This window comes from Macaca mulatta, chromosome 9 (genome assembly GCF_049350105.2).
Source record: "Macaca mulatta isolate MMU2019108-1 chromosome 9, T2T-MMU8v2.0, whole genome shotgun sequence".
Lineage (NCBI taxonomy): Eukaryota > Metazoa > Chordata > Mammalia > Primates > Cercopithecidae > Macaca > Macaca mulatta.
In genome coordinates this window covers 116,839,189-116,865,393 of record NC_133414.1, presented here as the reverse complement: position 1 = coordinate 116,865,393, position 26,205 = coordinate 116,839,189, and the positions used below count along the sequence as shown (strand labels likewise).

General features: G+C 42.8%; 1 protein-coding gene and 1 long non-coding RNA gene across 2 annotated transcripts in view; one reads left to right on the top strand and one right to left on the bottom strand.

The window, feature by feature from the left end:
* The window catches only part of SORCS3 (sortilin related VPS10 domain containing receptor 3), a 609,576-nt gene that overhangs the window by 560,230 nt on the left and 23,141 nt on the right, over positions 1–26,205 (bottom strand). The gene's annotated exons all lie outside the window — the stretch shown is intronic.
* On the top strand, positions 24,406–26,013 carry LOC107000262 (uncharacterized). The gene is made up of 2 exons (XR_001447285.3): positions 24,406–25,172; positions 25,488–26,013. It is a non-coding gene; the product is annotated as an uncharacterized LOC107000262 (long non-coding RNA).

The following is a 26,205-nucleotide window of genomic DNA, read 5'->3' as shown; positions in this document are numbered from 1 at the left end:
TGGGGACTCCAGAGATGAGGACTTCTGAGGACTGAACCCTCAAATCCACATCCCACTCCCCCACCTGGAGGAGTCCCCAGAGAAGTGCTTCAACCCAGAGAATTATGCCTTTGCGGGTACTGCCACCCAGGTCAGATCTCTGCATAAGGGAGCCTCCCAGCTTCCCAGCGACAGGCAAGGGATAAAGGAAACTTCAATACCACAGTGAGCCAGACCCAGAGCCAACCCAGGCACCGCGGCCACTCTCCCTTAAACATCCCTCATGCTTCCAGAAAATGAACCCTTCTGTTGGCTGGACAGCAACCAAACTGAAGAATTCCAAATATAAACATACATTAAGATTAAAGCATGCCAAAAGAGAGGCTGACGATGCTGCACAATGGAAGTACCTGCTCTGGAATTAACCAGTTAGCCACAGAAAAGATGGGATGGTACAGTTTACAGAGAAATCAGTCTGCAAGTTCAGAAAATGCTGAGCTGGAATTCCTTTTCTCCAGGCCTTCGGTGTTTCTGTTCTCCATGCCTCACCATCCAGCCCATCAGCAAATGGCACTGGGCCAGGTGTTGGGTATATGATGGTGAAGCAGCTGATAAGCCACCTGCCCTCCAAGATGTTATCATCCAGTGGTGAAGACTGACAAAATGAAAATAAATGTCAAGTTGTAATAAACCACTGAGAGACAAAACAGGATGCTTATATAAATAAAGTAGTTTTCCAGGGTAAGGGGAGTTAGGGTGGGCTTCTCTGAAAAGGTGACATTTAAGCTGAGATCTCGTGAACAGTGAGAAGATGAGAGTGTCCCATGTAGAACCAACAGCTTGTGCAAAGGCCCTGAGGCATGAATGATTAAGATATAATTCAAAGAACTTTCAGTCTACATGAAGAGACAGACATGCAAACAAACAACCACAAGTCCATACATTGTGAAGTGTGGATGGCAACATGGACAAAGTAAGCAGAACTTAAAAGAAAGAGTCCTGAAGGCCAAGTTGGCCAGTAGCTGTCAGGAGGGCTTCCTGGAGGAAGAGGTATCTGAGCTGAATACTGAAGGATAAGTGGATCTTGCTGAGTCAGAAGAGACACAAAAGTTACACAGTCCTGGAGGTGTGAGGGGCACAGAGCTTTCTTGGAACTATAAGCAGTTCTATTTACCTGGAGCTCCAGGTGGGAGGAGAGGCGTGATGGAAAGTGAAGCTATGCTTAAAGAGGGCAAGTCATGCAGGGCCTCAAATGCCAAGGCAAGAAGAACAGGGGCCAAAGTGTGAGTGCCCCAAGTAGGTGGAGCAGCAGGGTGTTAACTGGGTAAAAGGCCACTCTGAGCTATACTCTACCTGTGGGCACATCTGGGTGGCACATTCTCACTTCCTTGGCATGCATGCCCATCTGGAGGGGCCAGGGCTCATCTCCCATGGGTCACACAGAACCTGCTCTGGGTATCTCCTTGTCAGTGAGGACTCAAGGCCTTGCTGCCAATAACTGGCCACATTGGGCAGGTTCCTGGGAGTCGGCATGTGGACAGAACAGAGCCTGTGCATATGGAACAGCAGGTAACTAAAGATGCGTCAGAATCCCACCCACAGAGACACTTCCTGAATGGCTGGTGTGGAGGGAATCTGAGAGAGAGGGTGAAATGAGAGAAGAGAAGAAAATGATAGGGGAGGAAGAAAAGAGGAAAGAGAGGAGACAAAAAGAGCAAGAAAGGGAGAAAACTGGAGTTGAGGCCGAACAATCCACCCATTAGGGGTGAGAATGCTCAGAGCTCCGCAGGCTGCTTCTTTCAAGAAAAAAAACAGAAGCAGTCCCCACCGCTGCGCTCCTGCACGTATCCACACACGCTGCTACTCTCTCTGCCCACGGCCGGCTGGCAGGCGCTGGAGTCAACGTGCTCTGATTCACAACGCCCTCTGCATCCACCAAGCTCAAAGTGTCTGCGCCACGGCTGGGTTCCCCCCACCCAACTGTCCCCACACACACACACACGCAGCCTCTGCCTAGGCAGCTCCCTTCACCCAAATCGTCCCCACTTCAGAGCTTTCAGCCTCCAGGCTGCTGGGCAAGTGGCCAGTCAGGGTGCAGGGATTCCTTGCCCCACCCAACCCTGCTTCCTTGGAGACCTCCCTGCCCCTGCAACTGTTCTAGTTTGGGACCAAGACGGAGGAGGCAATCCAGACCCGCTGCTAGGAGACTCAACAGGGTTGCAAGACTAAGTGCAGGAGACCCAGTTAAATTTGAATTTCAGATAAACAACACATAAATGTATTTGTATTTTTATTTGCTAAATCTGACAATGCTATGATTTATGGTCAAAGTATGAAAATCCCTCTTCCTTTTGCTCCAAATCCTTCTCCCAAAGCTAGAGATGTAGATGATGATGATCACTAAATTCTTGGGCTGTTACGTGCCAGGCACTGTGAAAGCAAAGCACAGGGTTTATTTCAGCAAATCCTTACGAAAACCCTATGCTGTCAGTACTATTATTGTCCCCCGCTTACAGATGAAGAAGTTGAGGCTTAGAACTTGTCTTAGGGCACACAGCTAGGAAGCAGGGACTGAGATTGGAACCACTAGAGTCAGACTCCAGAGCCTGTGCCTTCCAGCCCTCCACTCCCCACCACCCTCTCAAGACAGGCAGTAGATCCAGACATACCAGTGCAACAGAGTTCTCATGCTCAAATTATTGCCCTTCAGTTTGAAACCTGAGGGCTTCTTCTCTTCTGCCCTGCTCCTGCATGGTGGCCACCCACACTTCAGGCTCTCTCCTATCCCCTACCCGCAGTGCACAAACACACTCAGGGAAGAAATTCACATAGATCATTTACACCTTAGCGTGTATTTATATTTGGGGTGACCTCTTCCAGGCATTTGAATGGGTGCTGTATTGTTTTAGAGAATAAAGATGTTGCTTTATTAAAGCAACATCTTTATCATTAAAGGAAGCTCAGCCACTGGTATTTGGTATCAGGAAAGGATTTTTCCATTCATCCAGTTGCCCTCTGCATGGAGGCAGCTGGAAGAGGTAAGAAGCTCAGAGAGCATCAAAGTATGTTAGGCAGCATCCCATCCTCCAAGCCAGATTGGTTGGATGATTTTTTAAAAGTCTAAGTCATGATCCCTGATCTAAGGAGCTTACTGTCCCGCTGGAAAGACAAGGCCACCTTGGTGGACAGACGATGTAAGGCAGGGCTGGAATGGATGGATGCATGGATGAATGCATGGATGTATGGATGGGTGGATAAATGGATGGAAAGATGAATGCATGAATGCATGGATGAATGACTGGATGGATGCACAGATGGATGGATGAATTCATGCCTGGATGCATGGATGGATGAATAGATAGATGGAAGGAGGGGTACACGGATGGATGGATAGATGAATGGAAAGATGAATGCATGGATACATGGATGGATGGATGGATGGATGGATGGATGGATGGATGGAAAGATGGATGCATGGATGGATGCATGGGTAGACTGACAGATGGATGCATGGATGGGTACATGAATGAATGAATGGATACATGGACAAACAGATGTATAAGGATCCTGAGAAGGGATAGGTTTGTGGTTCTAAGAGGGACCACCAACTACACAGGGCTCCTCCCAGGATCCTGGATCTTTTCCATCACGTGCTGTGAGAGGTTTCAATGACAAGGAGGGAAGAAGGAAGGATGGGTACTGGACAGATAGGAAAGGGTAAGGAGAAAGAGCAAAGGGGAAACGATGGGAGAGAGGGAAGAGTTGTGTGGCCTTCTGAATCCAAATGGCTCTCCTCCAGGGTTCCTGAGACTTCCTGGCTATTACACCAGAGTAGAAATGGTCTCACAGGGACCCTGGCTTTTCATCTCTGCAATTTACCAACTGTGGGTGTCCAGAGCTCACGACGATTGCTTATTTGTTACTTTATTTATCCAGAAGGCTGGTGCAGGGGTGAGTCAGGAGGCTGAAGTCACTCAAGTCTGAGCCTGTAGCAGTTGGTGACTCCCTTCCACCATTCCCTGTGCTTCCGCCCCCATGTCCCAACTGGTCACCACTGCTCCTGTTGTCCCACTCCCCCAACAAAAATTACCACCCTCCCAAAACCAAGACCAGAGAACATACCTACAGAGCCCCCTGTTTGCCTCAAGGAAAGCCAGGCCCCTGCTTAGAGCCTCACTTCCAAAGAACGGGCCATACCCTCCAACCTGACCTTTCCCTGCCACAGAGATGGTGGCCTGCAAGACAAATTAGAGTAGATGTCCCTAAAAAGATGCCTGTGCTAGCTACTTTCATTCAACTTCATTCACTTTCCCCCAACACCATTCCTCCCGTGAGCTCCCTCTCTCCCACCCCAGGGCTGCAGGATCTCACCACCAGTAAGGGGCAGACAAAAGGGTCAGGCAAGAGGAAGCCAGGCAATCCCAAAGTGGAAGGAATGTCAGCAAAGAAACCCAGGACAGAAGCAAAAACTTATCCTATGTCACCTCTACTGGGTCTCACTAGGGGATGCTCCACTCCCTAGAAAACATTTGTGAGGGCAAAGGTAAGAGGGAACCAATGACATTTAAAGGGTAGAACTAGGGATGCTAAGTCCTACAATGCCCATGATAGTTCTGCACCACAAAGAATGTTCTACCTTCCCAAAACACTAATTGTTGCTCCTACTGGAAATCACTATACAGAACTGGGCCTTATTTCTAAGCATATGTAAGTTTTTTTAAGGGCTTAAAAATGGGGAAGGTGGATCAGGGCTTGGGCCAGAAAACTAACGAAATTCAATAAACGGGGAGAGGCACTGCTTGGCTGAGAGGTTTAGAAACTGTTCAAACAGACAGGAGGGATGTGACCTGGGTCAGGATATGCCAGGGCACCTCATACAGGCAACCTTTGTAGCTGCTGCCTCTTCCTCCTGGGTGGACAGGGAGACCTGATTCCAGCTTCATGGCCCCATGATCTCACTCCAGAAGAACACTGGCAGATGGTCCTAGAAGCTTCTGCCCACTGTAGGATTCCAGTGGAGCCAGGGAGTAGCAGCCTGGGTGTTAGAAGCAACCCAGGGTGACCAATGAGCTCATCCTTGGACACAGAGCAGCCTCCTTTCTTTCTGCCTTGCAGGCAAGGTCTGTGCTTCCTCTGTGCTTCTACAACGCTTAGTTCAGTCTTCTCTCAGGGCTTCTTGTATTGCATGTCTGCTATCTATTTATTTGTCTATACTCCAACTATTCATCAACATCAACGTCTACTGAGTTTTTTTCAGGCCAGGCTTGGTGGTACACACTTGTAATCCCAGCACTTTTGAAGGCCAAGGCAGGTGGATCACTTGAGGCCAGGAGTTTGAGACCAGCCTTGCCAACATGGCAAAACCCTGTCTCTACTAAAAATACAAAAATGAGCCAGGTGGGGTGGTGGTCACCTGTAGTTCCAGCCACTCAGGAGGCTGAGGCAGGAGAATTGCTGAAACCCAGGAGGCAGAGGTTGCAGTGAGCCAAGATCTTGCCACTGCACTCCAGCCTGGGTGACCAAGTGAGACTCTGTCTCACCAAAGAAAAAAAAATTACTGAGGACTTTCCAACCAATACCTGACATTGTGTTCTTTATATTTAGTAGCTCATTTAATCCCCTCAACTGTATCATAAAATTGATATTATCATTATCCTCATTCTTCAGTTGAGACATCTGAAGAACAGAAGCAGTGAAAAAAAACTGCCCACAGATCTCACGAGTGGCCGGTGGTGGAACAGGCCTGAGCAGCAGCAGGGTCCAGTGAGGAGCCACAAACACACCGCAGCCCCTGCCAACGTTCAAGGGCAAGGAGTCAGCCTTACCTACATCTGTGTCCCAGGGGTGGCTCCCATGCCTAGCACACAGTGGGTGCTCAAAAAATGTTGACCAATTGAAGGAATTAACTGAACAAATGAATGGGCTTCCCCTTTTCTGTGTGTCACTATTCCAGATAACGCAACCAAGTCACCAACTAAAGACAGGAACAAGAAATGAAGCAAAGCACCATAGTGCTTAGAGAACGGTAACAGCTCCATTCCCTGCCACATGCCAGGCATGCTTTATGAATGGCACCTCCTTTAATCCTCGCAGCCACCCTGTAAGGTGGGACCGTGCTTCCTTACAGCTGAGGAAGCTGAGACTCACAGCCCTTCACTGGTCCAGGGTCACATCCCTGAAGAGTATCAAGATCAGGGGTGACTCATGCCAGAGCCATCCCTGAGCCACTGCAGAATTACCACCTTGATTCCTGGAACCTTCAAGATACAGTTCCTGTGTCACTTCTGTGAACTCTACTGGTGGAGGCGATAGCATGTAAATGTAGACAACATTCTCTGTTACTATAGAACTTTCTATAGACCCCTATTAGAGAGCTTTGCAGGCTTTCTAAGGCTCTCCTCTGAGATGGTTATAGCTCAATGAGAGGGCCTTGGTCTTACTATCTTGTATCCCCAGCATAGAGCCCTGAGCCCAGCATATAGAAGGTGCTCCCCAAACACATGCAGAAGGAATAAGCAAATTGTTTGGCTGGCTGGACAAGAAGACTTTTCATGGCTGTGGAGGGACCCATTCCAGGCCTTGCCAGCCACCGGTGCTGCCAGTGAGCCAACTGGCGAGCATGTCACTTCTAAGTCCTAAGGCCAATCTCCCCCATACCTCGCTTCCCCTCTCCAAGCTGCTATTTGGCTGGGACAAAAATCAGGTGACAAATACCACCTGGCACTAAAAATTACCCATGGCATCTACACAATGAGCCATCATGATAGCATCGAGACAAAAGGGTAAAAATACCTTTCTCTCCTGCTCACTCCTTTCTCATTCAAGGCTTCACATGCTGAGGGCAAAAATCATCCTGGAAGATGCACTGACTCACCAGATAGGTCTTAGCTGGCCACCTCTCTTATCTTCCCCATAAAGAACAATTATGAGGAACAGAAGTGGGCAGGCAGTGAGGATTCATTTCCAAGCATCTGCTTTCTCTGAATCCAAAGTACCCAGAGTCTTGGGCATTCTGGCCCTGAGAAGTATATCCTGTCTCTAAGACCAAGGGGCAAACACAGACTTGTACTCAAACTTCCTATTTGAGTACTGTGCCCCACATTTAAAAAGGCTTTCTCCTTCTCAACGTCTTCTTTGGCTCCCTGGACTCTTCATGACCCAAGTCCAATGTTACCTTGACTTGAATGGTCCACTGTAAAGCTGGCTGGGGATGCACCAGGTTGAGGACAAGTGTCCCTACTCCTAGAACATCGAAGGGCCTGCTTCTGAGTTCTGTGAGGCCCTAGGCCAAAGCATGCTTAGATGTCAGGGGTAGGTAGAGGTCCCAAAGTATTGGCTAAAAGCCAACGGCCCCACAATAGCCATGATGCCAGGGAAGAGCTGAATAACTAGATAAAATCCTGGACCAGGACTGAGCAAGACTCAGGAGCAGAAAGCAGAAAGCTTCAGGGCTGCCGCAACTGCCCTCAAGAGCAGTTCATGGCTTGCTTCAGAAGCCAGGGCCAGGCCCCTCCATCCCAACTTTCCTCCTGGTACCAGACCCACAGCCTCCAAGTTTCCTAATGCAGGTGTCATTTTGGAATACTTTTCTGCCTAGATGTGTTTCTTCAATGATTTTAGCAAAATAAATATGCTGGAGAAAGCTACATCTTCTGCAATTTGACCAGCAGTCCCTCATCCTCTTCCAGAGCAGCCTGGGAGGCAGGATGCATTAATCATCCTAGTGCCTACAGAAGTCGTTCCTTAAGGACTTGACCCAAGTTCCATAGGAGGCACCCCTCTGCCTGGAATTAGAATGCTAGAACTAAAAGTACTTTCAAAAATAAAAGCTAACCTGCTGAGGACTTATAAGGCTCAGGCCTTATTCACGTTCACACAGACTCCTCCAACAACCTTACAAGGTAGTTACATCATTAACCCCTTTCTACAGGAAAGGGAGCCAAACCCAGAGAGGCTAAGAAACTGGCCCATCTTCACAAAGGTGATATGTACAGGAGTCCAGGCCATGCAGCCCCAGGACCTGGCCTCATATTCATTCATTCACCAACTATTAGGCACCTACTTTGGGCCAGTTGTGCCAGGTGGGATGCTCATGAACTAGCATGAGGATTTTTTCCAAGTAAACAAACTGCTTTCTGGAGAGGCCACTAAATTTCACAGCTCTGTAAATAAAAGAGAGCCAGAAAGCAGGCAATCGCAAAATGTTTCTACCACCTTGCCTTGCTAAGTTTCACCACCTCTATAATACTCCCCCCACCAGCCCCTCCACAGTATCACATGGCAGCCTGGAAACAAAACAGACAAAATCTGTCTTCATGAAGATTGCATTCCCACCAGAGGACAGGCAATCAATAGATAAATCATTAAAATATATAATATGCAGGACATTTACAGGAGGAAAACTAAGACAGGGAAAAAGGGAAGCTTGTGGAGGGGAACACAGTATTAGACCAGGTGGCCAGGACAGGACTGACTGAGAAGACACATTTAAGTAAAAACCAGAAGAGGAGAGAATGAACCATGCAGCTAACAGGGGACAGAGCATTCTGAGAAAGGGAGCCGTCCATTCAAAGGCCCTGGGGCAGGAGTTTTGCTGGGGTATTGGAGAATAGAGAGGCCAGTGTAGATGGACCCAGGAAGCTAGAGGAGCAGACAGGAGATGAGGTGAGGGTGCAAGTGGCCGTGGGAAAGACTCTGGCTTTGACTCTGATCAATCCCCTAGTGATGGAGGAAAAACCTAGGCTCAGAGAGAGCTGGTGATTCCCTAAAAGTCACACAGCGCTACAATGCAAACCAAGGCCCCTAAGCAAAATCAATCTGAACTGTTCATCCCACCAAGCAGCACCCCAGAGCCTCTTCCTCAACCCACAGCCCTGGCAGCCCATCTTGGACTTCAAACAGCTACAGGATGAACTGACGCAAAAAGACGAGCCTGGTGGTGTTCCGTGGGAGGGCTGGGACCTGGGTTCGCTCAGCAGCCCCCACACTGCAGGCAGGAGCGGGGGAGGATGACGGAGTCGGCCTGGGAAGGGACTCCAGGGTGCCAGGAACCCTGCGGCGCTGCTGCGCTCTCCAGCTCTCCCTCATCTCTCAGGCTGGAAAAAGCAACCGCCTCTCCAGAAAGTGGGTCTGTTTACTTGGAGAAAATCCCCATGCTGGTTCATGAGCATCTCCCCATGCCTGCGCTGCAAATAAATAACGTACATTTCCCGTTTTAAAGTGGCAAAGCAGGGAGACCTGCGTGTGTTACGCCCACGCGCATGCGCGAGCTCGTCTTCCCGGGAGAGAAGGGAACTGAGGCGGAGCTCTGCGGGAGGTGGGGTCGTAGGGAGTTTGCTCTCTGCCCTGGCGCCTGTCCTTCCTGCTCTCTGTTCCCCGCAGGGCCTGCCTGGCCTGCTCCTTCTGGAGGCTGGTGGTCTGGGAAGTATTTGCTAAGGCTCTTCGTTGCCTCCTTCTTGCTGGTACTTGAGAGAAGCTCTCAGGAGCGATTCAGACCTCTCCACAAGGGCGCACATGCAGCTTGCCTGCTTCCTACAGAGCAAAACTTCACAAGAGCCCTCCAGAGAACCTGGAAGTCATAGGCCAAGACCTCGGCACAAATAACAATAATAACGCGTGTCATCATTTTGGCACTTCGAGTGTGCCAGACACTAGTCTGTGTCCCTGACGTGCAGTTACTAGTTTAGCCCTCACAACAATCCTGTACAGTAGGTTCTATGAATTATCCCCATTTTACAGATAAGGAAACTAAGGCATGGGGAGGTTAAATGACTCACCCAAGGTTATGCAGTTGGGAAGTGGCAGAGCTGGGATTTGAACCCATGCAGCCCGACTTCAGAGTCCACACGTGGGACAGCCTCTCCAGGGGAAGAGGGGAAGATCGGTGGCCTGCTTCTGGCACACACCTAGAGATGAGACTCACTAGGCCGAGAAAAGACGCAGTGAAGGCAGGACTAATAAACTATTAAGTCCTGATGGGGACCACCACCTCTACACCACCACATCTACCACCCCAGGCAGCTGCTCACTGCCCCCGTGTGAATGCTGTTTTATGTGCTTACTTGTATTTACTATGCAACTCTGGTTCATGGAGCTGCCTCGTGTAGGACTCAACAGTGAGCTCCTTGGGGTCCCTGTTCTAGTCTATTTGTATCCCTCTGAGAGATACCAGGAAGGCTCGCGGTAACAATCAGTAAATGTATGCTGAGTGAATTAATGAATAAATGTGTGAATGAATGAATGAATCCAGCCGGTCCAGATGTTTTAGAGGTCTCCTTTATGTACTTTAGGCCAGAATACTGCAGCACCCAGGTCAAGGTTTCCTATCTGCCTCCCACACAGTCTCACAGCAGGACTGAAATAGATAACAATATATGCTCTCTCTTTTTTTTGTTTTATTGCATTTAATCCCATGTTTCAGTTTAATTAAAAAAACACAATAGCTTAAAGTGTTGGATCTTGATATGCTGTGTTTTTCATGAATATTTATCACTGTGGGCTATATGAAATTGAATAATTATTAGCAATTAAAAGAAGGTCAACAGAAGGCTCTCTGAAACCCTCTACCAAGGCAAAGGGAAAGAAATGGAATGCTGCAATCAAGAGTCCTCGGCAAGGACTCTGCAGGAAAGAGAAGGTCTTGACTGACAAGGCAAAATGCAGTGCTTAGAGGTCCATCCAAGCCCCTGAAGAAAGTTCCAGAACAGTTTGAGGCAGGGATATTCTACCCACAAGTCATTTATTTAAATGAAGAAAAAGTGGATTCGGTGTAAAGGGGATCCAACTGACAATACAGTGTTCCAGGAGAGGATTAAGACAGGAAAAGGTGAGCCCTGGACTGGTTACTCTACCTCTGTCAGTATGTTTCCTTCAAGACTAACCTCCCAGTGTTATAAGACAAGTAAGTCTATGTAAAGAAAGCATCTGGTAATACTCCTGATTCATAGTAACTGGTGGGTCCCTTCATTTCTCTTTCAAGGCAGACAAGGTTCTCAGCAACCCTAATTGGTCTACATGGACCAGTACAACAGCTTTTTCTTCCCTCCCCACAAGAAAGAGACCCCAGTTATCATCTTATTTAATTTCTACTTTATAAGAAATTCTGAAGGTGGATTCCAAAGTCCTGCACACTCATTAACCACTCAGCAGGTACCCAAACAGATCCCAGGACTCTGCCAACCACTTCTCTCCATGGCATAGTTTCTCTTTATGGTGCAACAAAATCAACCTCCTTGCAACTTCTCATCCCCATTCTAACTTTTGTCCTCTGAGGCCACAGAGAACATTCTTATCCTTCTTCTGTATAAAAGTCCTTCAAATGTTTAGATCTCTCATCCCCAAGGTCTTCTCTCCTCCCGAGTAAAGGAACCTATTTTTGTAATGGTTTATTTTATAATAGGGTACCAGTATCCTTCCCTGTCCTGCTCTCCTTCAGTGAATGATTCTCTTGTTTGGCTTGGGCTCTAAGACGCGAACATAACACTGGGATGGGAGGAAACAGAGCAGGGCTTTGTGATGGGCATGTTCCTATTATTTCTTTAAACCTCCATAGTATCAACTTTGAGGGATACCACAGATGTTGCTGACTCATTTTGAAAATATCATTCAATTACTGCAACAATATATTTTGAGCATATCATACTCTACTGGCTAGGAACTACTGGGACAGATGTGGTCCCTGCCTTCAGGAGGCTAACAGTAGGGGCAGCAAGTCCTGAGCACATGCCCCATTAGGTTAGGCCCAGAAAAATCATCAAAGAGGCCAGGTAAAACATTTACAAACATGTGGACACACCCAGTCTAAATCACCTTCCAGCACTGGGCAGTTTATTTCATCCTAAATGAAAGAAACTCTGACCCTAGGGATTTGGTTACCAGACTCAGATGGTTTTTAATCTTCACTTCTGTTTCATCAATAATAGTCATATTCACTAATATTGACAGAACACTTACTATGTGCTAGGGATGTGTACGTGCTTACACATAGGAATGCACTTAACTGCTGCTTTCTCAACTGTGAACGCTCTAGAAGTCACTTGTGTGAACTGGGTCTAGTTCATCCAACCAGTCAATCCCAAATAACAAGAACCTCCTTGATTAAACAGGGCTTTTTATTACTAAAGCCTAAAGATGTCTTCCATGTGTATTCTTAAAGTACACTCTCTTCATTGTTGATTCAATGGGTCTATGCCCAGGTAAGAGATTTAATTTTGGCATCCTCACAATTGTTTAATGGTTTGAAGGCCAGACCATGCACACGTGTGTCTAACATTGACATGGATTGTGTCATTACTAGAATGCAAGCTCCTGGGAAGTGGGTGTGCCTCCTGCTTTAAACAAATATCTGGTCATCATCCTTCATACTTTAAAACACTGCAAAATAGAGGAAACAAACATTTTAAATGTAATATTGAGATTGGTCCTCTTTGCTAAGCATATGCAGTCAGTCTGTCTCTCTCTCTCTTCCCACCCGCGATGCTTCCAGGAATGAAGATGGATGATCTTGATTTATCCACACTTTCTCCAGAAAGTCACACTCAGAGACAACTGGCTACTGGGGTGGGGATATAGGTGGGATATAGGGAAATCTTACAGAACAACAAGATAATGGCAGATAATGGCCTCAATCCTGCCACATTTCACCCTCTGAGCCAACTGCTCTGATAGCAAGCCCTGGGGACCAAAGGGTGTTTAATGTTTCAATAATGAAGACGATGGTTCAGGAGGCCTCAGGCAACTTCTCAGCCCAAACCTCAGCTTCTTCTTCAGCAACCTTTCTGCCACACAACAAATGCACCAGGTTCCTGGGCAGGCTGCAACAGGCTGGCTAATGTTAGAGGAACATCCCAAATACATTAAAACACTGCAAAACACATTTGCATTCAACCTCTCTTCATTCTGTTTCATCTTCAGTCCTTTTTTAAGGTTGTGTTATATTGTTTTCGCTTTAAATGGAACCATCCTAATTCAGTCAAGACTAGAAAACCAAACAATAGCCTCAGGATAGACTTTGCAAAAGGAGGAGAACTGGCCCAGCTGCCAAAAGCTCAGGCAACAGGGGAGCAGCCTCTCTTCCAAACATGCCCAAGTTGGGTTCAAAATGGAGTCCACAGCCACAGCAGATAAACGTGACTTGTCACCACAAAAGGTTGGACTTCTCAGGGGTAGTTACAGCTTTCACTGCAGCCTGAACCTTGCTCAACCCACTTATTCTGTGTGTCCCAGTGACTACTGGATAGCCATGATTTGCAGAGTGCTGACAATGACACCAAAGAGGATCCAGACATGACCATTAATCTCATGCCCCAGCCATTGTGATCTGAGTGACCAGGGTCAACTGGCATTATGTAATGGGTGTTTCAAAAGCTGAATTAAAATAAGAGATGTCTCAGAGCACAAGAACTTCATATGATCTGGATGGAAGCGGAGAGAAGGCACACACTACCATTCGGTCACTGGAGAGAGAATGAAATCAAGTTAAAATTCAAGATCAAGGTCAGGACCTAGAAATACATGCAACTGAGAAAGAAACAGAAGAAAAAGAGATGAAGAGAGACAGAAAAAAGACACAATGCCCTAGGCTTACAGGAGGATTTGGGAGTAACTGTTCTCTTCCTTACAAATCTTCCCCTTGGTTTACTCTCCCTCTGAGTGCAGTAGAAAGAATAAGCCCTGATTCTCAGAAGATCTGGGTTCTCCTCCAGCCTCCAGTCCTCACTAGCCCTGTGACCTATCACAAGTTAACTTGACTCTCAGAGCACCTGGAACATAGGAGGCACCCAAGAAATTCTTCTTTTATTCTCCTATTTAACATACCCCTTTATCTCATTCTCTCTCTTGCTTCTCTTGTTCTTACCCATGTTATCATCATTATTCCTTCTATATATTAGCTTTTCCTTTTTTCCATACAATTATAGAATCTCATCAAAAGTTAGACTTGAAAAAGGCTTTTATCTATAACCTGCTAAAAAGTATCCATAACCACCTATAGCAAACATGATGATTCACAGAGAAATATTGAATGTTTTCCCCTGAACTCAGGAACAAGAGAATTATGTGCACTACTACCACTTCTATTCAACACTGTGGGTAGGTCATAACCTGTGCAATAAGGCAAGAAAATGAAATACAAGATATTAAATAAAAGATATGAACACACAAAACACCTTTCTTTGTTCACAGATGACATAATGAAAATCCAAAAGAATTTAAAGATTATACTTGGAATAAAAATTAGAAAATGAAAAATTTTAAATTCCCACTTAAGGTATCACAAAGCATCAGATCCCTGGGAATTAATCTATTGAAAGATATACAAGACCTTTCAACTGAAAAGTATGAAACACTGCTGAGAGAAATTAAGGAAAAATTTAAAAGGTTCATCTTCCCCAAGCTGACTGACTGATATAATCCTACCCTAAAATCCTAGCAGGATTTTTTTGTGGAAATTGGCAAGTAATTCTAAAATGTTTATGAAAACATAAACAGTCCAAAAGAGCCAAGACAACCATGAAGAAAAAAAAGAAAAGACTGGCAAACTTAGATTACCAAATAATAAGATTCATTATAAAGCTACAGTATTAATACAGTGTGGTGTTGGTGTTAGGATAGGAAAACAGACCAATGGAAGCAAATAGAAAGTTCACAAATGGACACACAAGTAAGATATCTGGTTTGCAACAAAGACATCTTTCCAACAAATGTTGCTGGGCCATTTGGAGTTCTATATGAGAAAAGAAAATGAAATTGGCCCCCTTAGTCACATCAGACACTCAACACATAAAACAAATTCTGGAAGAATCATGAGCCTAAATGTGAACATTAAAACAATAAAACTTCTACAATAAAACATAGGAGACTATCTCCCTGACCTTGGAATAGGCAAAGATTTTGTAACTTTAAAAGAAAAAATACTCAATTGTATTTCATTAAAATTAAGGACAGACTATAAGAAGATATCTATAATAAATACATCTGACAAAGAAGTTAAGTCCAGAAAATAAGGAACTTACAAAATCTAACTTAAAAATAGACAATACAATATAAAATGGACAAAATACTTGAACAGGCATTTTACTAAAGAATATATCCAAATGGCCATTAAGCATATGAAAAATGCTCAACATCCTCAGTAATCGAATTAAAAACCACAATGAGATATATCACCATACCCAACAAGAATGACTAAAATGAAAAACGTTAAAAAAAAAAAAATAGGCATTGGCAAGGAAGTGAAATCATTAGAAATATCATCCATTGCTGGAAGGAGTAGAATCGGTACAACCACTCTGGAAAATTACTTGGTGTTGTCCACTAAAATCTACTTTATGACCCAGCTAGTCTATCCTTGGGTATATACACCAAAGAAATGAGTACGTATGTCCAAAAAATGCACAGGAATGTTCACATAGCCAAAAATTGGAAACAAGTCAGATGTCCATGAATTACAGAATAGATAGATAATTTGGATGTATTTCTATACTATGGAGAAATAAAAAGAACAACATAAAGTTATATATATCCACAGGGATAAATCTCACAGACATAATGTTAACTGAAAAAAAAAATCTTAACACAAAAGAGAAGACAAAGAGTATACATACATATTAGCTATCTGTTGCTGTGTGACAAATTATTCCAAAACTGAACAGTTTAAAACAACAGATATTTATTGTCTCACAATTTTTGTGGGTCAAGAATGCAAGCACATCTTACCTGGGTCCTCCAGCTCACAATTTTTCACAAGGCATTACGAAAGATGTCAGCCAGGCTACAGTAATCTCAAGTCTCAACTGAGGGAAGATTTGCTTCCAAACTCACTCACTGTGGATGTAGGGCCAAGGGTCTTAATTTTTCATTGGTTGATGCCAATAAGGTTGCTAAAAACACAAAGGCTTTTCATCAGAGCAAATGAGGAGAGCCAGAGACTGCAAAATCAAAATGAAAGCCAAAGTCTTTTGTAACCTAATCTTAGAAGTGATAACCCATCACTTTCGCTGAATACTATTCACTGCAAGCAAGTTATTGAGTCTAGTCCACACCCCAGGGGAGGAGATTGTACAAGGATATGAATATTAGAAGGCAAAGGCTGTTAGAACCACATTAAATGGTAGTGGCCATCTACCATGCTATGTTATTCCATTTATATGATTTTCAAGAACAGGCAAAACTTAATAGAAGTAAAAACATTGATTATTCCCAGGGGGAGAGACTACTAGTCTATAGCAAACATAAAGGAGCTTTCTGGGGTGCTATAACTGTTCTATGTCCTGATCTTGTTTGGGTGGTAACATCAGTGTAATCATGTGTTGAAACTTCATTGAAATGGACACTGAAAATGTGTGCTAGCTAGCTAATGTATTTCAAAGATAATTTACATTTTTGGGCACACAATGTATAAAGATGTAATTATGGCATCACCAACCAAAAGGGGTGAAGATAGAACTGTTAAAGGAGCAGAGTTTTTTATGTTATTGAAGTTAGGCTGGTACAAATTTAAGTGAGTTGCTATAACTTTAAGATGTTAAATATAATCCCTATGGTAACCACAAAGAAACTAGCTATAGAATATATACAAAAGGAGACTGGGTGCAAGTGGCTCATGCCTGTAGTCTCAACACTATAGGAGGCCAAGGCAGGAGGACTGCTTGAGCCCAGGAATTTGAGATCAGCCTGGGCAACATAGCAAGACCCTGTCTCTACCAAAAAAAATTTTTACAGATTAGCTGGGCATGGTGGCATGCACCTGGGAGGTTGAGGCAGGAAGATCACTTGTCCCCAGGAATTCAAGGCTGCAGTGAGCTATGATCACACCACTGCACTCCAGCTTGGGCAACAGAGTGAGACTCTGCCTCAAAAACAAATGAACAAACAACAGCAGCAAAAAATACACACACACACACAGAGACAGAGAGAGAGAGAGAGAGAGGAAATAAGAAAGAAATTTACAGTTTTTGCTACAAAAAATATCAACTAAACACACACAAAAGAAGATAGTAATGCAGGAAATGGGGGGCAAAAAAGCTATAAGGCACATATAGAAAACAAATATCAACATGTCAGAAGTAAGTACTTCCTTATCAGTAATTAACTACAAATGTAAATGGACTAAATTCTCCAATCAAAAGACAGAGATTAGAAGAATGGATTGTTAAAAAACATGGTCCAATTATATGCTGTCTATAAGAGACTCAGTTTACATCCAACCATGCAAACACATTGAAAGTGAAAAGATGAGAAAAAATTCCATGCAAACATTAACCAAAAGAGAACAAAGGTGACTGTACTAATATCTAACAAAACAGACTTTAAATCTAAAAAATGTTGCAAACAAGAGACAAAGAAGGACAATATACATTAATAAAAGGTTCAAAACAGCAGGAAAACATAATAATTATGAATACTTAATGACAGACCATGAAAATATATCAAGTAAAAACATTACAAAATTGAAGGGAGAAACAGCTTCATAATAACAGTTGAAGATTTTAATACTTTACCCTCAAAAAATGGATAAAACAACTAGACCAAATATAAGGAAATGAAAGAATTAATACAATAAACCACTTGGATATAAACATATACAGACCATTCTATTCAGCAACAATGAAAATGAAACAACACACTCTTAAACCACCAATGCAGCAAAGAAAAAATCAAGACAGAAATTAGAAAATACTTAGAGATGAATGAAAACAAAAACACAAAATACCAAATCTTATGGGATGCAGCAAAAGCAGTCCTAAGGGGGAAATTTATAGCTTTAAACACTTACAATTAAAAAACAAGAAAGATCTCATATCAATACCTAACTTAAGAATCTAGAAAAAGAAGAAAACTAAACCCAAAGCTAGCAGACAGGAAAAAAAAAAAAAGGTCAGAGCAGAGATCAGAGAATAGAAAAACACTAGAGAAAATCAATGAAACCAAAAGTTGGTTATTTGAAAAGATCAATAAGATTGACAAACCTTTACCTCGCTAGACTAAGAAAAAAAGAAACTCAAATCACTAAAACAAAAAATGAAACTAGAAACATTACTATTGATTCTACAGAAATAAAAAGGACTATAAATGAGTACTATGAACAACTGTATGCCAACAAATTGGAAAACTTAGAAAAAATGGACAAATTCCTAGAAACACAAAACCTACCAACATTAAATGATGAAGAAGTACATAATCAGAATAGACCTATAACAGTAAGGAAATTAAGTAGCCAAAAATCTTCCAACAAATAAAAACCTTGGACCTGATGTTTTCACCAGTGAATTCTACCAAATATTTAAAGAATTATCACTAATCCTTCTTAAACTTTTCCAAAAAACTGAAGAGGAGGGGAAGCTTTTTAACTCATTTTATGAAGCCAGCATTAATTACCCTGATACCAAAGCCAGTCAAAGACACTATAAGAAAGAAAACTATAGACCAGTATCCCTTATTGACACAGCTGGAAAAATCCTCAACAAAATACTAGTAAACCAAATTTGGCAGCATGTTAGCAGGATTATACACCATGACAAGTGTATTCCAGGATTATTCCTGGAATACAAGGATGGTTCAACATATGAAAATTGACCAGTATACCACATTAACAGAATGAAACAGAAAAAAACACATGATCATCTTAGTTGATGCAGAAAAAGCATTTGACAAAATCCACCACCCCTTTCATGATAAAAACACTCAACAAACTAGTAATAGAAGGAAACTACCTTAGCCAGGCATGGTGGCTCACACCTGTGATCCCAGCACTTCGGGAGCCTGAGGCAGAAAAATTGAGCTCAGGAGTTCAAGATCCTGGACAATATAGTAAGACTTCATCTCTACCCAAAAAAAAAAAAAATTTAAGTTAGCCAAGCATGGTGGCAAACACCAGTAGTCCCAGATACTTGGGAGGCTGAGGTAGGAGGACTGCATGAACCTGGAAGGCCAAGGTTGCAGTGAGCTGAGATTGTGCCACTGTACTCCAGCCTGGGCAACAGAACAAGATTCTGTGGCAAAAAAAGAAGGAAGGAAGGAAGGAAGGAAGGAAGGAAGGAAAGGAAGGAAAGGAAGGAAAGGAAGGAAAGGAAGGAAAGGAAGGAAAGGAAGGAAAGAAAGAAAAGAAAGGAAGAAAGGAAGGAAGGAAGGAAGGAAGGAAGGAAGGAAGGAAGGAAGGAAGGAAGGAAGGAAGGAAGGAAGAAAGGAAGAAAGGAAGGAAAGAAGGAAAGAAAGAAGGAAAGAAAGAAAGAAAGAGAGAGAGAGAAAGAAAGAAAGTAAAAGAATGAAACTACCTTAACATAATGGTAGCCATATTAAAAAAAACAAAAAAACAAAAAAAAACACAGTTAACATCATACTCAATCATAAAAGACTGAAAACTTTTCCTCTAGGATCAGGAACAAGTCAAGGAAGCTGGCTTTTACCAATACTGTTCAACACAGTACTGAAAGTTCTAGCCAGAGCAATTACGCAAGAAAAAAAAAAGGCATCCAAATTGGAAAGAAAGAAGTAAAATTATCTCTGTTTACAGATGATATGATCTAGCGTGTAGAACACTCTAAAGTTTAAAAAACGATTGGAACTAATAAATTCAGCAAAGTAGCAGGATACAGACAAAAATCAGTTGCATATCTTTACATTAACAAGGAACAATCAGAAAAGAAAATTATGAAAACAATTTCATTTATAATAGCAGTAAAAATAATAAAATAGGATTATCAAAGGACAGAAAAAAGTTGTCAATGAAAATTATAAAATACTGCTGAAAGAAATTAAAGACATAAATAAATGGAAACACCCCATGTTCATGAATGAGAGACTTAATATTATCAAAATGTCAACACTATCCAAAGCAATCTACAGATTCAATGTGATCTCTATCAAAATCCCAATGATATTTTTTACAGAAATAGAAAGGCCCATCCTAAAATTCATATGGAATTTCAAGGGAGCCTGAATAGCTAAAAACGGTCCTGTAAAAGCAAAGCAAATCTAGAAGACTTATACTTCCTGAATAAAATCTTACTACAAAGCTACAGTAATCAAAACAGTATGGCACTAGCATAAAGACAGATACATAAATCAATAGAATAGAATAGAGCCCAGAAATAAACCTTCATATAAATGGTCAAATGATTTTTGACAAAGGTGCCAAGACCATTCAATGGGGAAAGGACAGTCTTTTCAATAAATGGTGCTGAGAAAACTTGATAGAAAACAATTAAATACCTAACACCATATATAAAAATTAACTCAAAGTGAATAAGAGACCTAAATGTAAGACCTAAAACTATAAAGCTGTTAGAAGAAAATTTATGGGAAAACTTTCGCTACATTGGATTTCTTAGATACAATACCAAAGGCATAGCCAACAAAAGAAAAGAGAAAAATTGGAGTTCATGAAAACTAAAAAATTTTATATATCAAAAGATGCCATCAGCAGAGTAAAAAGGCAACCTGCAGAATGGAAGAAAATATTTGCAAATCATACATCTGATAAAGGGTTGGCATGCAGAATATATAGAGAACTCCCAAAACTCGACAACAAAACAAGCAACCCAATTTCAAAAATGGGCAAAGGACTTGAACAGACATTTCTCCAAAGGAGATATACAAATGACCAATAAGCACATGAAAAGATGTTCAATATCACTAATCATTAGAGAAATAAAAATAAAAACTACAATGAGCTACTACTTCACTTCCATTCAGATGACTACTATAAAAAAAAAACAGAAAGTGTTGGTGATGTGGAGAAATTGGAAGACTTGTGTTCTATTGGTATAGCTACTATTGAAAACAGTGCAATGGTTCCTCAAAAAACTAAACATAGAATTACAATATAATATAGCAATTCCACTTATAGGCATTTCCCCAAAAGAAGTGAAAGCACGGTCTCAAAGAGATAATGGTATACCGTATACCCATGTTCATAGCAACATTATTCCCAATAGCTGAAATATGAAAGCAACCCAAGCGTTCATCAACAGATGAATGGATAAATAAAACACTGTAAATACATACAATGGAACATTATTCAGCTTTAAAAAGGGAAGACATTCTGACACATATTACAACATGGATGAACCTTGAGGACATCATGCTAAGTGAAATATTCCAACGGCAAATGCTGTATGATTCCACTTATTAAGGTAGCTAGAGTAGTCAACATCATAGAGACACAAAGTAGAATGGTGGTGGTCAGGGCTGGAAGTAGCATATTTAAGGGGTACAGAATTTGTTTTGCAAGATGAAAAGTGTTCTGGGGATGAATGGCAGTGACGCTCATACAACATTATGAATGTACTTAATGCTACTGAACTATATACTTTAAAATGGTTAAGATGGTAAACTTTTACATTATGTGTATTTTGCCAAAATAAAACATAATAAATGTTTTAAACCTGTGCACTCTAGTACATGTATATTATACATCAATAAACATGCTGGAGGGAAAAAGCATATAGTGGCTACTACCCTTTCCCCTTCTATACTTAAGATTTGGGGGCCCAGAAAGATGAATTGACTTCCTAAAGTCATAGAGCCACTTTTGAGTGGCAGTGCTTGTTCTTAACACTTCTCTCTGCTGAAGTGTATATGCATATCAATACAGACACACGTCCAGCTGAACTTCCCCTCTGGAAGATAACTCTTTGCTCTCAGAGGAAGGGGACTGCACCTGTTTAATTTGCTTTAACAGTCCTAGTGTCAGAATCATACTTGGGAAAATATCTCTAATATCTGACAAAGGTCTCGGGAATGAGTTCCAACTAGGAGTTATTCTTCCTAGACTCCCTTCACCTATGGTGCCTGTAAATGGTGAACAATTAAAATGCCAATTATTCTGACCCCTCTAATTCAAACTTGAGAAAGTCTAGATATGATCTGGGCTATAGTCCAAGCTTTATGTTGAGTTCAAAAAGTGTTTGCATAATTTGGGGGGAAAAATATGCAAGTGGTACATTTGGCCCACTTAATCATAGTTAACCTTGATGAGACAGACTTCATGGTAAGACATTACAAGCATATCTCACTGAATCTGAACATCAACATTATGAAGTAGGTACTAATATATACTCATGCCTGTTTTGTAAATAAAGACATTTAAATGTAGTGAATACAAGTAACTTGCCCAAGATCATACAGCTAGTAAGAGGCTAAACCAGGATCAAACTCTTGTCTCTCTCACTCCAAAGCCTGTGATCTTAATTAATTCACTATTCACTCCCCATGTAACACATAAAAAAGAAAAAGAGGGAAAAAAGGCACTTAGTAGTTCTAGATGTGCCTGTCATAAATGGTTCTGATAGAATCAATAAAGCAGGTCCAGAAGGGCCTCCTTAGAAGTCAGATCAAGTTACTGTAGGTCCTGGAAAGGACAAGGTTGGATAGTAAAGGCACTTAATACAGTTTACTAATGAAGATCTGTATGTGTGCATGAATGCGTGCGCGGGCGCACACACACACACACACACACACACACACACACACAGCTGTTGCAATAAAGTCTAATTACAGACCTCCAACCAGTAAGGTACTCAGCTGAGTCAGGCAGCCCAGACACTGGAGACCAAATTGAGACCAACTTGCCCAATTTAAATCCTAGGAGTGCAATGAAGGGGCCTTGAACTCAAGTGGCAAACACTCCTGAAACTCAGATGAATCAAGGAAAGCTCAGCAAGGTGACACAAATGGAAAGTATGAGGCTTCCTTACGTCCATCTATTGCCAGATGGGGCACCAGGACAGCAGCTCCCAGAGGAGGTCCATGGCAAAGCACCCCCAGCTCTTAGAACCCTGTGAAGCACTAAGCTAACTGACACCATCCTACAGACTAGGACCAGTTGTATTAAGAGAAAAGGTGGCTAGATCACATGAATACAACCTGAAATCACAATCAGAATGAACCCATGCAAACAACAATGGCAAACAAGCTGAAGAACTACACAGGAGTGGCCACTTACTCTGGGGTTTTGTTTCCTTTTAATGCTCACTTGTTACTTGTTTATTCACTTATCAGCCAGCGTTTGACAAGAAAAATCTACCAGACAATATTTTTTAACTGTGAAAAATGTAGTCATTATTTTTTTTCTTTAAAAAGGGACATTGCTCATTTATTTCTGTAGCAGACCATAGAAGCAGACCTAGATCAGGCTAGAGCCTGATCCTTGGGTAAACCAAGATACAAAACAGGGGAATGGTTTTCTCTCTCTTGAGGAGCTTATAGTCTAGAGAAAGAGAAGATTAGAGATCAGTAGGAAGAAACAGGATCAAGGGAGGAGGGCAGGCAGGAAGATCTCAGGAGAAGGGAGAAGACAAATGGAGAAGCAGGGAGATGAGGCACAGGCAGAGAAAAACAGCTGAGGAGAAGGGTCTTGGCTGTGGGGCTCAGCAGGTGAGCTCGGGAAAGTCAGTACATATGTGAGCACAGTGCCTCGCATGTCTAAGCCCACACTGACTAGGTTCAGAGTCTTGTCCCAAATTTACTAACACACAAACATAAGTAGTTCCCATGCACACTCCAGTAGCTCCTCACTGAAAGCATCATGTCTGTTCTCTTCACGATACCTACCACAATTTTAACTATGTATATGTTATTAACTTGATAATTGCCTCCAACATACTTTCTCTCTCTCTCTCTCTCTCTCTCTCTCTCTCTCTCTCTCTCTCTCAACTCTAAGCTGCATGAGAACACAGTTTACATCTTATGCCCCTAATAATTTTCAGCTCTGCCATTTTCTAGCTGTGTTACCTTAGGAAGGTTATTTAACCTCTCTGATCCAATAGTCCAAAGAGACTTTGTGAGGATCAAATAAGAAATACATATAAAATACAGGATAGACCAGCCTGAGAAACACAGTGAGACCCCATCTCTATAAAAAATTTAAAAAATTAGTTGGGTATGGAGGCATGCACCTACAGTCCCAGCTACTTGGAAAACTGAGGCAGGAGGATCACTTGAGCCCAGGAGTTTGAGGTTACAGTGAGCTATGATCATATCACTGCACTCCAGTCTGGGCAACAGAGCAAGGCCCTGTCTCTAAAATTAAACAAAATACAGGATAGCTCTCATTAACATTATTCCATTTCCCTGAAGAAATACTGCACAGGAACAAAAGGTCCCACGTCTACATTCCACAAGAGCTCTTCCTCCTTATGCTAGATGAGGTTTATTCCTGTGGCCCATGGTTAGATTCTCCATTCAAGGATCTGGACAGAAAAATCCTATTTCTGTGACTGCATCCTATTTTATTGGCATTTCATCCCTCCAGGCAGTTTCAATACTCTCCCCTATCCTCTTCTCCTCCCTCTGCCTGATGCTATGATGCCACAATCCAGTCTCTGTGACTTGGAGGAAATGTTTCCATGGTGATGAGCAGTGATGTCATAAAGGGGGGATTGTTACAGGGTTGAATAAAATCTGGCACTAGATGCACCCTGCCTCCTTATATAAGAGGGGGCGGGAGACAAGCCCTATCAGCACATCCCAGAAAATGGGAAACCGAATCACCCAGGGGATGGCAAGGAACGACAGGAGAGAAAGTTCCAGTTGTGTCCACCATGCACTACGAGCCCCATTCTGGAAAAGAACAGATTTAATAGACCTCACCAAGATGAGAATTGTTTTTCGTCAAAGGAAATCAAAGGAACAAACAAGAGGCAGTGACCACCAGAGACTTCACCTTTTGGTCTAGGAAAACCCAAGGAGACAGTGTCTACATCCATCAAAGCCCAATGTATCAAATATTTATTGAATAAGAACCCACAGACTCTTTCTTACCAGAGCCTTAGATTGCCATGTGTGTCTGTGTGATTGCTCCAAAGACAGACTATTGTGATTTTGGCCCCATATGCATTTTAGAGTAACAAGTCTTACTAGAAAAATAACAGCCAGCCCCAGCTTAATTCCTAGAGAAACTCAAACCACCTTGTTAAGAACATTGCCAGAGGAGATTTTATACTAAGGAGCACCGCACAATGCTGTTTGCCATCTCTGGGCCCTCTTAAAGCAAGTCCAGCCTCGGAAAAGGAATGCCTGCCACCAGGGAAACGTGGCTGCACTGCTGGAGGAAGAACTTGATCATGATGGGCAATGTTTGGAAGTAAAGAAGCATCTGCTGCCTTGGAAAGGCTTGGTCAGGGCAATCATTGTCACAGGCCACTTTTTTTCTCTATCTCTTGGAATTTCAGAGTGACTTAATGATTGCTACAATTGTGAGTGCCACGGAATAGATCCTGTTCCATAGAAGATCTCCCCTGGTCCTACAGGAGGCTCTGGGAGCCAGTGCTTTAGAGAATGCATAGTCCCTTATTCTTTCTCTGGGCAGCTGGTTTTCCTGAAGGCTCTGCTCCCAGTGAGCACAGTCCACAGGAGTAGCTAAATGTGTGCAGTACGTGTGTACTTTTATGGACTTCATCATTATTTATGAACTAACTTCAAAGGGAAGTCATTTCCATCCAGGAAACCTGACATATGCTTTTTCACATCAACACATGCATAGAGATAACTGTGCTTTCTTATTATTCCAGAGAGCAAGAGGCAGTGTCTTCCAGAAGTCGGTGTGGGCAGCACCAAACCATCCACCACGTATCAGAGAAAAGCCAGACGGCTGGAAGGCTCTATTCCCAGGCCATGCTCCAGTCCCCAAACATGCCACCATCTCTCATGCCTCCTTACTGGGCCCAAGCTGTCCCCTTGACCAGGAATGTTCACCCACCCCCATCCCATCCCCATAGCCCCTTCACTGTAAGATCTGGGCCCAGCAAATGGCCCAGCTCCTCTTCTCTGAATGTTTCTTTAATGTCTCTGAGAAGGAGTTCCTTCCTCCTTTACTGTCCATCTCTTCCACCACATGAGGCATTGGGGGAAGCTCGTTGAAGACACGAGACCCTTCCTCATTCATATTTGAATACTGGGCCCAAGTACATGCCCCTAGCATCTGCAACACACACATGCCAAGGTGAATGAGGAGATAGATGCCAAGATCCTTGAGTGCTGCAAATCTTCACTGCCAACTTCAACTACTCCAAAATAAAGTCAAATTTTTAAAAGTAAGTTTTGGTGACTCAAGTGACTAATTTTATGGACAAGGACCCCTTAATGAAATCTAAGAGGAGGAATATGGTGACATGAGCAGGACGGGGCTATGAGACACTGAGCAAACTGTTTATCCTCCCTAAGCTTCGATTTTCTCATCTGCAAAAATGAAGAATGGTGGAAGTTTGAGCTCAAAGTCCATCTCTAACA